We start from the raw sequence: 14,306 nt of genomic DNA, 5'->3' as shown, positions 1-14,306 counted from the left end.
GATTCTGTTTCCCAGCATGGACAGAAGCTTGATGTGTGGTTATTATTTGACATTGTTTGAAATCTTGTTCCTGGAGGGTGAACATTGAAGATAAGTGAGCCAGAAGTACAAGAGGAGCGTGTGCCATTTGCTAATGGGAAAGCCAAGAAAGTCCATGAATGAATTGGGACTCAAAGAAATCTGTCTTCCTTAAAGTCCAGGAGGAACTTCTCTGGATGGCAGTTGAGAAAGAAATTAGCTTTCTATTGTCATGGGTCAAATGACCACAAGCCTAGTCTTTGAAAAATGAATGTTTTTATCTCATTGTTTCTAGGTAGGTCCTGTAGGCTGAATTCCTGAGACTGCCTTGTCACCTGAAGCTCAAGGACCTCTTGTTGACAGAATCCAGTTTCTTGTGGTTGGAGGACTAAGATCTCTGATTTAGAGGTTTCCTAGGAGCTATTGGCTAGGGATGAAGATCTTTGTCCAGGTAGCCCTCCAAGGAAGTTCACAACCAGAATGCTTTTCTTTCCTCCACACCAGCTGGAGTGTATAGCTCCATTTTCCTTTCTGTGACCAGTCAGAGAACATGACTCTTTTTTTTTTTCTTTTTGGGTCACACCCGGCAATGCACAAGGATTACTTCTGGCTCTGCACTCAGGAATTACCCTTGGCAGTGCTCAGGGGACCATATGGGATGCTGGGATTCGAACCCGGGTTGGCCGCGTGCAAGGCAAACGCCCTACCTGCTGTGCTATCGCTCCAGCCCCAAACATGTCTCCTTTTAAGGTGCTTGTGTAATGACATCAGGCCTATATAGATTACTTCCCTATGTCAAGTTTAATTGGTATGGAACTTTAATTATATATGAAAAATCCCCTCAAAATAATAACCTTGTGTGATGGCACATGTCAACTAGACTTAAAGTGGTGACCATTTTACAATATGCATAAATATCAAAATCATTATGTTATGTACCTGAAACTAATATCCGGTACTATGAGAAGAGTGTACGCTATGAGCTAATAAACTTGGAAACCACCTAAGTGTTCTGCCTTCTGCAAGGGATTGATGGGGTGGGGGGGTGTAAAACCTTATTCTCTTCCTTGAAATGACTCTAACACTTGAAACATTCTTAGGAGTTTAAGCTTAGAATTTCTGAGAGGGTCAAATAAAACCACCTACTACTTCATCTACTCCTGGAGCACCATTGTTGATTGCCTGCATTTGCCATACATTAAATATATTATTTATTCTCATCAACCCTGTGAAAAAAGTGTTACTCTCTCACTTTACAAATGTGGAGAGTGATGATGAGTGAGAATTTACAGTTACATGAGGGTTTAGATATGAGATTGGTGCTCATATTCAGGGTTGTCTGGCACCAAAATGATGGTTTTTATACTTGCATGTATAAATATCTTTCTGTATCAGAGTTCTGGCAGGAAACAAATAGCACACTCAAATAATGTCATTGAAAAGAGGTTAGGTGTGGGTGAGGTTAAGGGAATCTACAGAATGAGGAAGCACTTGGAAAGTGGAAGAAGCAGAAAGAAGTGAAGGGTAGTGATCTGAAGAGACAAGGAAAGGGAATGAAGGCAAGAGGGCCCAGAGAAAAGCTCCAGTCAGGTATTACCCCAAACGTAGAGAAACCGGGTCCTTTATGGAGACAGTTACCCCTTTGCTCCCACCTTCAATGTACATGTATTAATTTTCACCGAGCAAGCTGAACCTATGACCCCATGGACAAGGACATTCAGGTCATTGACCCACTGGCATCCCAGGGATGATGCCAGATGGAGGTGTGCCTCAGGACAGAAATTGAGACACACCCAAATAGTTCCTAAAATATAATTCCTCTCCCTAGTAAACTACTTGAAGCCAAAGTCTCTCTCACATTTTCTCTGTTAACATAATTTTCAAAGACATACTTGATAAACAGTTGACAGCCACAGTTAGCATTTTGATAAGAATATGGCTTGCTAGAGCTGTCATAACAAAATGTCACCAACTAGATTACTTAAATCACTGAAACTTACTTTTTCTCAGTTCTGGAGAGTAGAAGTCCACGATCCAGGGGCTGACTAATAAAATTTTTCTTCTGAGGTTCTCTACTTGAATGGTAGATGGATTTTCTTGCTGTGGACAAGGATTTTTTTCTGTGCACGCAGCCCATTCCCATGCTGTCTTCATTAATCCAAATTCCTTCTTCTTTTATGAATGGCTGTCCATTTGTGTTAAGACCCACGACAAGGGTTTATATTTAATTTAATCACTTCTTTAAAGACCCCAAATATAAAAAACAAAGCAAACAAAAAAAACCCAACAACCAATCACATTCTTTTTTTTCTTTTTTTTTTTTTGCTTTTTGGGTCACACCCAGCGATGCCCAGGGGTTACTCCTGGCTTGCACTCAGGAATTACTCCTGGCTGTGCTTGGGGGACCATATGGGGTGCCGGGGATCAAACCCAGGTAGGCCGCGTGCAAGGCGAACGCTCTACCCGCTGTGCTATCGCTCCGGCCCACCAATCACATTCTTAAGTACTAGGGGTCAGAACTTCAATATATGACTTTTGGAGAGTCACAGTTCAGCCCATAACAACAGAGTTGATTATGAGAGCAACCTCTGACTGATCAAAGAGAAATAGAAAAGGTATGGAAGACTAGGAGGAGAGAAAAAAGTAAATATTTACATATGTTGCCCTCTTTTGAATGACCTATCCTAGTACAATAGGCAAAACATGGTGAGCAGGAACTCATAAAGAACATGGAGGTAATGCTTAGCTAATGTTTATCTAATGTTTCATGATCTAAATCATACAGTTAAATGAGTAACTTGACTTTAAACAAGGTTTCCTAAAGTAAGAATGCCTTCAGATGAGCTCAGACATCAAAAGCCAATGTTGTCAGAGCCACACATGATAGACAATGCAAATCAGAATCAAATACTTCAGTGGTGATTTCCAATGCTGGCCATGCATCAGACTATGAAATGTAATGGAACTAAATGAACATTAAGAAGTTAAGGCTCTTCATGGAATGGGAAAGAATATTTACCCGATACCCATCTGATAAGGGGTTAATATTCAGGATATACAAGATGCTAGAAGAAATGTACAAGAAAAAAACCACCAACCTGATCAAAAAATGGGGAAAAGAAATGAACAGAAGCTTCCTTAAAAAAAAATAAATACAAATGGCCAAAAGGCACATGAAAAAAATGCTCTACATCGCTAATCATCAGGGAGATGCAAATCATAACAACAATGAGATATCATCTCACACCGCAGAGACTGGCACACATCAAAAACAGCAAGAACAACCAGTGCCGGTGCGGATGTGGGGAAAAAGGAACTCTCTTTCATTGTTGGTTGGAATGCCCACTGGTCCAGACTTTTTTTTAAAAAAAAAAAAAACAGGCATTCCTTCAAAAGCTAGAAACTGAGCTTCCATATGACCCCGCAATACCACTTCTGGGAATATATCCTGAGGGTACAAAAAGCACAGTAGAAATGACATCTGCACCGGTATGTTCATTGCAGCACTGTTCACAATAGCCAGAATCTAGAAACAATCCAATGCCCGATAACAGAAGACTGGTTAAAGAAACTTTGGTACATCTACACAACGAAATACTATGTAGCTGTTAGAAAAGATAAAGTAAAAAAAAAAAATTGCTTATAAGTAGATGGTCATGGACAGTATTATCCTAAGTAAAATGAGTCAGAAAGAGAGGGATAGACATAGAATGACTGCACTCATTTGTAGAATATAAAATAACATAATATGAGACAGACACCCAAAGACAGTAGACATGAGGGCGAGAAAGAATGCTCCATGGTTGGAAACCTGCCTCATGAGCTGGGGGAGAAGGCAGCTGGAATAGAGAAGGGATCATTAAGTCAATGACGGTTGGAGGGATTGTTCAGGATGGGAGATGTATACTGAAAGTAGATAAAACATCAAACATGATAGTCTCTCAGTTTTGTATTGCAATTACTATAATGTCCTAAGGTAGAGAGAGAGAGTATGGGGAAAATTGTCTGCCATCGAGGCAGGGGGCAGACTGGGATGGAGGTGGAAGGATACTGAGACATTGGTGGTGGAGAATGTGCACTGGTGGAGGGATACGTTTGATCATTGTATGACTGAAACTCAAACCTGAAAGCCTTGTAAACTGTATCTCATGGTAATTCAATGAAAAAAATTTTTTTGAATTTTTTTTAAAAGAATGAAAACTGCGCCCCCTGCGCCCTTCGGCCCTGTGAGAAACTACCCCCAAGTGAGTGTACCACCGGCTTGGGCTCTTCTGGACCCCCCACTACTTCGCCGCTGCCAGTCAGCCTCAGTGTTGCCCTAATTCACACGTCCTGCCCAGATTGTGGAGGCGTGTCCATACGTCAGGAGGTGTGGGCTCAAAAGGGAGCGTGGCCTCCCTCCGAAGTGGCAGCCGTTAACGAGGCCTCAGCTGCTTCTCCCCTCTCAATGCATTGCTCACTTATGTCACAATTTAAGTAACCTAATCATTTAAAGAATATCGTGGCTTTCTTATAACTATATGCCAATCGTCAACTACCCTATCCCATCCTAACTTCATAAAAACTGTCAGTGAACACAAGAGGTTGCACAAAAAACCTTTATAAAGAGATTACAGCCTCAAGTCTCCAATAGGGGCCCTACATAAGCCAGGAAGAGCACCTGAGAGTAAGATCTATAACAACATGAAGAAACAGCGAAAATTCCCACCACCAGGAGAAAATGAAGAAAAACTCACAGAAGCCTCAACAGGGACTGCCCACAAATACAGCCTCCTCTCAGATAAAGAATTCAGAGAGGAAATCATGAAGATGATTGACGATCTCAAAGCAGCTATGGAGCAGACATCCAATAAATTCAGGGAGGATATGAACACAGCATTGGAACAGATGACCAAGGTAATACGAGAAGAAATGAAAGCAGAAATCTCAAAGCTACGAACAGAAGTGACTCAATTAAAGGAATTGGTAGATGAAATAAAAAACTCAGTAGGAGCCCTCAACAGTAGAATGACCTCAGCCGAAGACAGAATCAGTGAGCTTGAGGATGAGCTACAGAAAGCATATAGGCAACAACAAATAATGGCAAAAGACCTCAAAATGGCTCTAGGGCAAATCAGAGGGGATGACCTCAAGAGAAACAACATAAGAACCATGGGAGTACCAGAAGTACAGGGAACTAATCCCAATGAAAAAACCACAGTCAAAGACATCATTGCTAAGAAATTCCCATAGCTAGAGAATATAGTCATTCAGATCCAAGGAGTCTGAAGGGTACCAGCTAGAAGAGACCCCAATAAAAAATCTCCAAGGCATATCATAGTCACAATGATGGATGCCATGGATAGAGACACAATACTGCAAGCATTGTAGGGGCTACTGTAAGACAAGGAAAAACCCTACGAGAACAACAAAGCCTACAGAAAGGTGACACAAAATCACATGACAATAATCTCTCTCAATGTCAATGGCCTAAATGCACCAATTAAAAGACACAGAGTGCCAAAATGGATTCGGAAACAGAACCCAACATTCTGCTGCCTATAAGAAACACACCTGAACAATCAGAGCAAATACAGACTCAAAGTCAAAGGATAGAAAACAATCCTGCAAACAAACAACTCCCTCAAAAAAGCTGGGGTGGCCATACTAGTATCCGACAACATAGATTTCAGACTGAAAAAGATTAGAAGGGACAGCGAAGGTCATTTTCTACTCATCAAGGGATATGTACAACAGGAAGAAATCACACTCCTAAACGTATATGCACCTAACGAGCGACCAGTTAAATACTTAAAACAACTCCTAGCAGAATTTATTGGGGACATTAATAGCACCATGATAGTAGTTGGAGACTTCAACACTGCTTTATCATCTCTGGGTAGATAGACAAGAACAACACTCAGCACGGAAACAAAGGCTCTGAAGGAAGAAATGGAGGAGAGAGGGCTAATAGACTTACACAGGGCCTTACACCCCAAAAGAAAGAATACACTTTTTTTCCAGTACACATGGAACATTCTCCAAAATAGACCACGTTCTGGGTCACAAATCATACCTCAATAGAATTGGGAAGATAGAAATTGTATCAACTATCTTCTCAGACCATGATGCGCTGAAAATAGAGGTAAATCACATACAGAGAACCAAATCAAACACCTGGAAGTTAAACAACTCATTGCTGAACAATGAGTGGGTCACAAAGGAAATCAAGGAATAAATCAAAAGATTCTTCGAAACAAATGAGAATGAAGACACAAAGTACCAGAACCTATGGGACGCAGCTAAAGCTGTGTTAAGGGGAAAATTTATAGCCCTACTAGCATTTCTCAGGAGGGAAGAAAGGGCCTACAAAGGTGGCTTGACTTTGCAGCTCAAGATCTTAGAAAAGGACCAGCAGAAGGAACCCAAACTGGAGCGAAGGAAAGAAATAATAAAACTTAGAGCAGATATCAACAACGTGGAAACCCAAAAAACAATCCGAAAGATCAATGAAACAAAGAGCTGGTTCTTCGAGAAAATAAATAAGATCCATAAACCACTAGCAAGGCTCACAAAGAAAGAGAGAGAGAGAGAGAAAACCTTAATAAACCGAATCAGAAACAAAAGGGGGACATCACAACAAAAACTAATGAAATTCAAAAGATCATCAAAGACTACTTTGAATGTCTGTATGCCATAAAACAAGAGAACCTAGAAGAAATGGATAAATTCCTGGATTCCTACAATCTCCCAAGACTGAACAAAGAAGGCCTGGAATATCTGAACAGACCCATTAATATAAAGGAAATTGAAACTGCAATCAAAAGTCTCCCCCCCAAAAAAGCCCAGGCCCAGATGGCTTCACCAGCGAATTCTTCCAAACATTTAAAGAAGACCTGTTACCAGTTCTCCTCAAGCTTTTCCAGGAAATTGAAAAAACAGGTACTCTCCCAAACAGTTCCTATGAAGCACATATCCCCCTAATACCAAAAGCAAATAAAGACACTGCTAACAAGGAAAACTTCAGACCAATATCCTTGATGAACACGGATGCAAAGATCCTCAACAAAATACTAGCAAATAGAATCCAACAACTCATCAAAAAGATCATACATCATTACCAAGTCAAATTCATTCCTGGAATGCAAGGGTGGTTTAACATACACAAATCAATCAACATAATCCATCACATCAACAAAAGTAAAAATAAAAACCATATAATCATTTGAATAGAAGCAGAGAAAGCATTTAACAAGATCCAACATCCATTTATGATGAAAACTCACCAAAATGGGTTTTGGAGGAACTTTCCTCAAGATAGTCAAAGCTACCTATTACAAACCCGTGGCAAGCATTATCCTCAATGGAGAAAAACTAAGGGCCTTCCCTCTAAGATCAGGGAGAAGACAAGGATGCCCACTCTCACCACATCTGTTCAACATTGTACTGGAAGTACTTGCGATAGCAGTTAGGCAGGAAAAATACATTAAGGGCATCCAGATAGGAAATTAAGAAATCAAGCTCTCACTATTCACAGATGACATGATTCTATACCTAGAGAATCCTAAAACCTTTATTAAGAAACTGCTAGAAACAATAGACTTCTACATTAAAATTGCAGGCTATAAAATCAATAGCCCAAAATCCATGGCCTTCCTATATGCAAACAGTGAGATAGAAGAAAATTACATAAAAAAAAAATGCCGTTCACAATTGTGCCCCAGAGAATCAAGTACCTTGGAATCAGCCTAAGTAAACAGGTTAGAGATCTCTACAAAGAAAACTACAAAACCCTACTCCATGAAGTGAAAGAAGACAGGAGAAAATGGAAAAATATTCCCTGCTCATGGATAGGAAGACTTAGCATTGTCAAAATGGCAATACTCCCTAAAGCACTACACAGATTCAATGCGATCCCCATAAGGATACCCATGAAATTCTTCAAAGAAATAGACCAAGCAATCCTGAAATTCATATGGAACAACAAACGCCCACAAATAGCTAAAGCAGTTCTTGGGAAAAAGATGATGGGAGGCATCACCCTCCCCAGCCTTAAACTCTACTACAAAGCGGTAACAATTAAAACAGCATGGTACTGGAACAAAAGTAGAGCCACAGACCAATGGAATAGGGTGAAATATCCCTACAGACCACCCCAATTGTATGAACACCTAATCTTTGATAAGGGAGCAAGAAATGTGAAGTGGAGCAAGGAAAGCCTCTTTAACAAATGGTGCTGGCATAACTGGTCAACCACATGCAAAAGAATGGGTTTAGACCTCGACCTGACACCATGCTCAAAAGTCAGATCAAAATGGATTAAAGACCTCAACATCAGACCACAATTCATAAGGTACATTGAAGACAAGGTCGGAAAAACCCTCCACAATATTGAAGCCAAAGGTATCTTCAAAGATGACACGGAACTAAGCAATCAAGTAAAAACAGAAATAAACAAATGGGACTATATTAAACTAAGAAGCTTCTGCACTGCAAAAGACACAGTGACCTGAATACAAAGGCAATCTACAGAATGGGAAAGGATATTCACCCAATACCCATCTGATAAGGGGTTGATATCAAGGGTATATAAGGCACTGGTTGAACTCTACAAGAAGAAAACATCCAGCCCCATCAGAAAATGGGGTGAAGAAATGAACAGAAACTTTCTCAAGGAAGAAATACAAATGGCCAAAAGGCACATGAAAAAATGCTCATCATCACTAATCATCAGGGAGATGTAGATCAAAACAACTATGAGATACCACGTAACACCACAGAGACTGGCACACATCCAAAAGAACAAAAGCAACTGCTGTTGGAGAGGATGTGGGGAGAAAGGGACCCTCCTACACTGCTGGTGGGAATGCAGACTGGTTCAACCCTTCTTGAAACAATATGGTCGCTCCTCAAAAAATTAGAAATTGAGGTCCCATTTGACCCAGCAATACCACTTCTGGGAATATACTCCAGAGAGGCAAAAAGATATAGCCAAAATGACATCTGCACATGTATGTTCATCCCAGCACTATTTACGATAGCCAAAATCTGGAAAAAACTCGAATGCCCAAGAACAGATGACTGGCTAAAGAAACTTTGGTACATCTACACAATGTAATACTATGCAGCTGTCAGAAAAGATGAAGTCATGAACTTTGCATACAAATGGATCAACATGGAAAGTATCATGCTAAGTGAAATGAGTCAGAAAGAGAAAGACAGACATAGAAGAATTGCACTCATCTGCAGAATATAAAACAACAGAATGGAGACCTAACACCCAAGAATAACAGAAATAAGTACTAGATTTGCTCCATGGCTTGGAGACCAGCCTCACATGCTGGGGGAAAGGGCAGCTCAGATAGAGAAGGGAATACCAAGCAAAAATGTGGTGGGAGGACCCGTTTGGGATGGGAGAGGCATGCACAGAGCAGACTATAGACCAAATACATTGGCCACCCAAGACCTCCATTACTAACCACAATGCCCAAAGGGAAAGAAGGAACAGAGGGGAATGCTCTGCCAATAAGGCGGGGTGGGGAGGGGATTGAGGTGGGGGTGGACGGGAGGGGTGATGGGGTCATCAGTGGAGAACAGGTACTGGTGGAGGGATAGATACTCAAGCTGTATATGACTGAAACACAAACACGAGAATATGTAAATCTGTATCTGTACCCCCACGGTGATTCATTAATAAAAAAATAAAATTAAAAAAACTCCAGATCACATGAATAATATGAAACACTCATTGAAATTGAACTAAATATCCAAATAAATGAATGTTATTTCCATTGTAAAAAACAAACAAACAAAAAGAATGAAAACTGCAATTAATAATGTGAAAAAAAAGAAGCTAGGGAGCTAGGGCTCTGTCCCTAGAAATTCTGATATAACAAAGTCTGGAATAGGATTTTGAATTTCCAGGGATTGGGGAGGAGGGGCACACCCATCTGTGCTCAGGACTCTCTCCCAGAAGGTCTTAAAGGATCAATATTGGTACTAGGGATCAGAACCTGGTTAGCTTCATGCAAAGTAAACACTTTAACACTGTACTATATCTCTGGCTTTGTGAATTTTTCTTAATGCAACACTGTAGATCTAACTCTGACCCTCTGTATGTAAAGCCGTTGACTTACATCCTAGTTCACCTTGAATATATATATATATATATACATATATATATATATTGAATCACCATGATATACAGTTACAAGGCTTTCATGATTAAGTTTCAGTCATACAATGATCAAACACCCATCCCTCCACCAGCCCACATTTTCCACCACCAATTGTTACCAGTATCCCTACTGCCACCCCTACCCCTCACCTTGAATATTTTTTTTAAAGTTCCACAGATGATTCTAGTATCTGTTCAGAGTTGAGAAAGACTTCACATAGTGAAGTTGTCTATATGTGCCATTTAACAAAGGTAAATTAGATTTTAAGAACCCTGGGAAAACGAATTTAAAAAATTTTATTGAGACACTGTTTTTTAAGACTACAGTGGCATTACACAGTGCCTGCCACCATAATGCCAGCATCTCTTTGCCACTATCTAGATTGCCTCTCATACTCAACCCCTGTTTAACCAACTTAATTTTATAGACAGGCTCTCAGAGTCTGTTATCATTTAGCATTGTTTTTTCCCTTCCTACATTTCTTTATTCTCCCCACATTAGAGAGATCATTGGCCCTTCTTCCTTTGACTCACTTCACTCAGCATGATACCCTCTAGTTACATCCAAGTTTCAGCAAACTGCAGGATTTCATCATTTCTTACTACTGAATAGTATCCCATTGTGTTATACACCCAGTTTCTTTATCCAGATCTTAGTTATTGTAAATAGCACTGTAGTGAACCTGGGCAAGTAAAGAGCTTTCAAATTAACATTTCTGTGCTCTTGAGGTAGATGCCAAGAAGTGGTATATGGGAGCTCGACTCTACTCTTATTTTTTTTATGTCTCCATACTGTTTTTCATAAAGTCTGGACCAGATGACATTCTCATCAACAGTGAATAAGGGTTTCTATTTCACCACATCCCCGCTAACACAGGTTATTTCCAGTCTTTCTGATATGTTCACTGCTGTGAAGTGAAATCGCACTGTCTTTTTGATTTGTATTTCCCTAATGCTAAGAACACTTTTTTTATATACCTATTGACTATATGTATGTCTTCTTTGAGGACCTGTCTATTCATCTCCACCCCATTTTTTGACAAGGTTGTTTGGTTTTCTGTTATGTTTTACAAGTGCTCTACAAATCTTGGATATTAGCCCGTCAGCAGATGTTTGATAAATAAATCTTTTCCTCCACTCAACAAGGTGTCTTTTTACATTTTAATCATCATTTATTTAGCAATGCAGAAAGTTTTTTACTTTGTAGTCCCATTTGTCTATTTGTGCTTGTTTTATTAGCTAATAGCACCTAATTCTTGAAGATACCTCTGAAGTTAATATCATGGGAGAATTTTGCTTATAGATTCTTTAATGTATTCTGTGTTTGAGTCTAATATGGAGGGTTTTAATTCAGTTTGATTTATTGTGTGAGATATGGATCCTGTTTATTTATTATTAGTATAGCTTATTTGTTTTGCATGTAACTAGTTTTCCCAACACCATTTAGTGAGGAGGCTTTCTTTGCTCCACTTCAGACACAGCTCCTTTGTCATTAATTCTCCATATATCTTGAAGGTTTAATTCTGGGTTCTCAATTTTTATTTTATTAGTCTGAGAGTCTGCCTTGTTCCAGTGCCACACAGTTTGGAACACTATAGCTTTATAATATAATTTTAAAGTCAAGGAAAGAAAAACTTCTCATCTTCTTTACCCTCAGGATTGCTTTGGCTAGTTGGAGAGTTTTATTCCATCAAAGAAATTTTAGGGGTATTTGTTCTATGTTCCTTAAAAAATACATGGGAATTTTATTTTTTGCTTTTTGGGTCACACCCAGTAATGCTCAGGGGTTACTCCTGGCTTTGCACTCAAGAATTACTCCTGGCTGTGCTTGGGGGACCATATGGGATGCCGGGGATCGAACCCGGGTCGGCCGCGTGCAAGGCAAACACCCTACCCGCTGTGCTATCGCTCCGGCCCCAAAAATACATGGGAATTTTTATGGGGACTGCATTGAATCTGTATAGTGATTTTGGTAGGATAATCACTTTAATAATGTTCTTTCAATATATGAACAAGGTATACAAATCTACTTCCTTATGTTTTCTATTTTTACAATGTTTATTGTGATCTTTTTTTTTTATCTCCTTTGTTAAGTTGCTCCCAGAATAATTGTGGATACAATTGTAAAGGGTTTAATTTTTATTTTTTCTCTTTGACCGCTCTTTCTCTCTCTCTGTATATATATATATATATGTATATATATACATATATACATATATATATACATATATATATAATGGATTTTTACTCACTGTACTCTTTTGTGCTCTGCCACTTTATTGTGCAGTTTAGTGTTTCTAGCAGGTTTTGGGGTGGAGGTTTTAAGATATTTAATGTAAATTATTATATACTATTAGCTAGAGCCATAACACAGCAGGTAGGACGTTTGCTTTGCACGCGGCTGACCCAGATTCGATTCCTCCGTTCCTTTCTGAGAACCTGCAAGATACCGAGAATATCCCACCCACACGGCAAAGCCTGGCAAGCTACCTGTGGCGTATTCTATATGCTAAAAATAGTAACAACAAGTCTCACAATGGATATGTTACTGGTGCCCGCTCGAGCAAATCGATGAGCAATGAGATGACAGTGATACAGTGATACAGTGATCATAATTTAGAAAATTATTTTTATTTCCCTTTCTCTTCCCTGGTATTTTTCATTACCTTGACACTTGGTATGCATAAATCCTCCTGCTGTGTGACCAGGAGGTGAAAGCTAAGACCCACACTGCTATGCCTGCCACATGCCTCTCAGTCTTCATGCTGCCATGTCTAGTGAGGAAAGCTGGTGCTTTAAATAGGTTTGGGCTGGAGAGCTAGTCCAGTGTGGAAGGCATTTTCCTTGCATGTAGTTGACCTGGGGGCACCATATATGATCCCCCAAGCCCTGCCAGGAGTGTTCCTTGAGCACAGAGCCAGGAGTAAGCCCTGAGCACAGCTCATTGTGGCTCAAAAAATAAACTAAGGCAAATAGGTGTGTTTATATATCCTAATTCCAAGCAACAGCTTCATCTAAATCTCAACCAAAATCACAATTTCAGTCCTAACCCTAGGGAAGAGAAACCTGAGTTTGTCTTATTATCATCCATATGGCACCTCTGGTAGATTGTTTATAATTGGGGGGGGGGGGGGTTAGACCACAAAACTTACTCCAGGCTCTGCATGTAGAGATTACTCCTGGCAGATCTCAAGGGACTATATGGGGTGTAAGGAATTAAACCTGGGTTGGCCACTTGAAAAGTAAGCGACTTGCCCATGGACTATCTCTCTGGTCCCTGTTTTAAATTTTTCAATTCTATTTTTTTTCTCACTGTTGGACCCAGATCACGAGTGGATCAGAATCACCCTAGAGCACTTATCTAAGAGATTAAGTTCAAACATCACACTTTCCCTGGAGCTTCCTTACCCACTGAACCATCTCCTGTACCCTTGCATTTTTCCTTTTTGTTTTGAGGGATTGTGGGGTTGGGTCAAAATTGGCTGTGCTGCACTGTTCACAATAGCCAGAATCTGGAAACAACCCGAGTGTTCAAGAACAGAGATTGGTTAAGGAAACTTTGGTACATCTACACAATGGAATAACATGCAGCTGTTAGAAAAGACAAAGTCATGAAATTTGCTTATAAGTGGATGATCATGGAGAGTATCATGCTAAGTGAAATGAGTCAGAAAGAGGGATAGACATAGAATGACTGTACTCATTTGTATAATATATAACAACATAATATGAGACTGACACCCAAGGACAGTAGAGACAAGGGCCAGGCAGATTGCCCCATAGTTGGAAGCCTGCCTCATGAGCTAGGGGAGAAGGCAGCTAAATAGAGAAGGAGTCACTAAATCAATGATGGATAGAGGAATCGTTTGAGATGAGAGATGTATGCTGAAAGTACATAAAGGGCCAAATGTGATACATCTCAGTATCTATATTGTAAACCATAATGCCCCAAAGAGAGAGAGAGAGAGTATGGGGGAAGTTGTCTGCCAAAGAGGCAGGGGGAAGTTTGGAAAGGGAGGGTATACTGGGGACATTGGTGGTGGAGAATGTGCACTGGTGGAGGGATGGGTGTTCAATCATTGTATGACTGCAACTCAAACATGAAAACTTTGCTAAGTGTCGCTCACAGTGA

This window comes from Sorex araneus, chromosome 3 (genome assembly GCF_027595985.1).
Source record: "Sorex araneus isolate mSorAra2 chromosome 3, mSorAra2.pri, whole genome shotgun sequence".
Taxonomy (NCBI): domain Eukaryota; kingdom Metazoa; phylum Chordata; class Mammalia; order Eulipotyphla; family Soricidae; genus Sorex; species Sorex araneus.
This window is presented reverse-complemented; position numbering follows the sequence as displayed.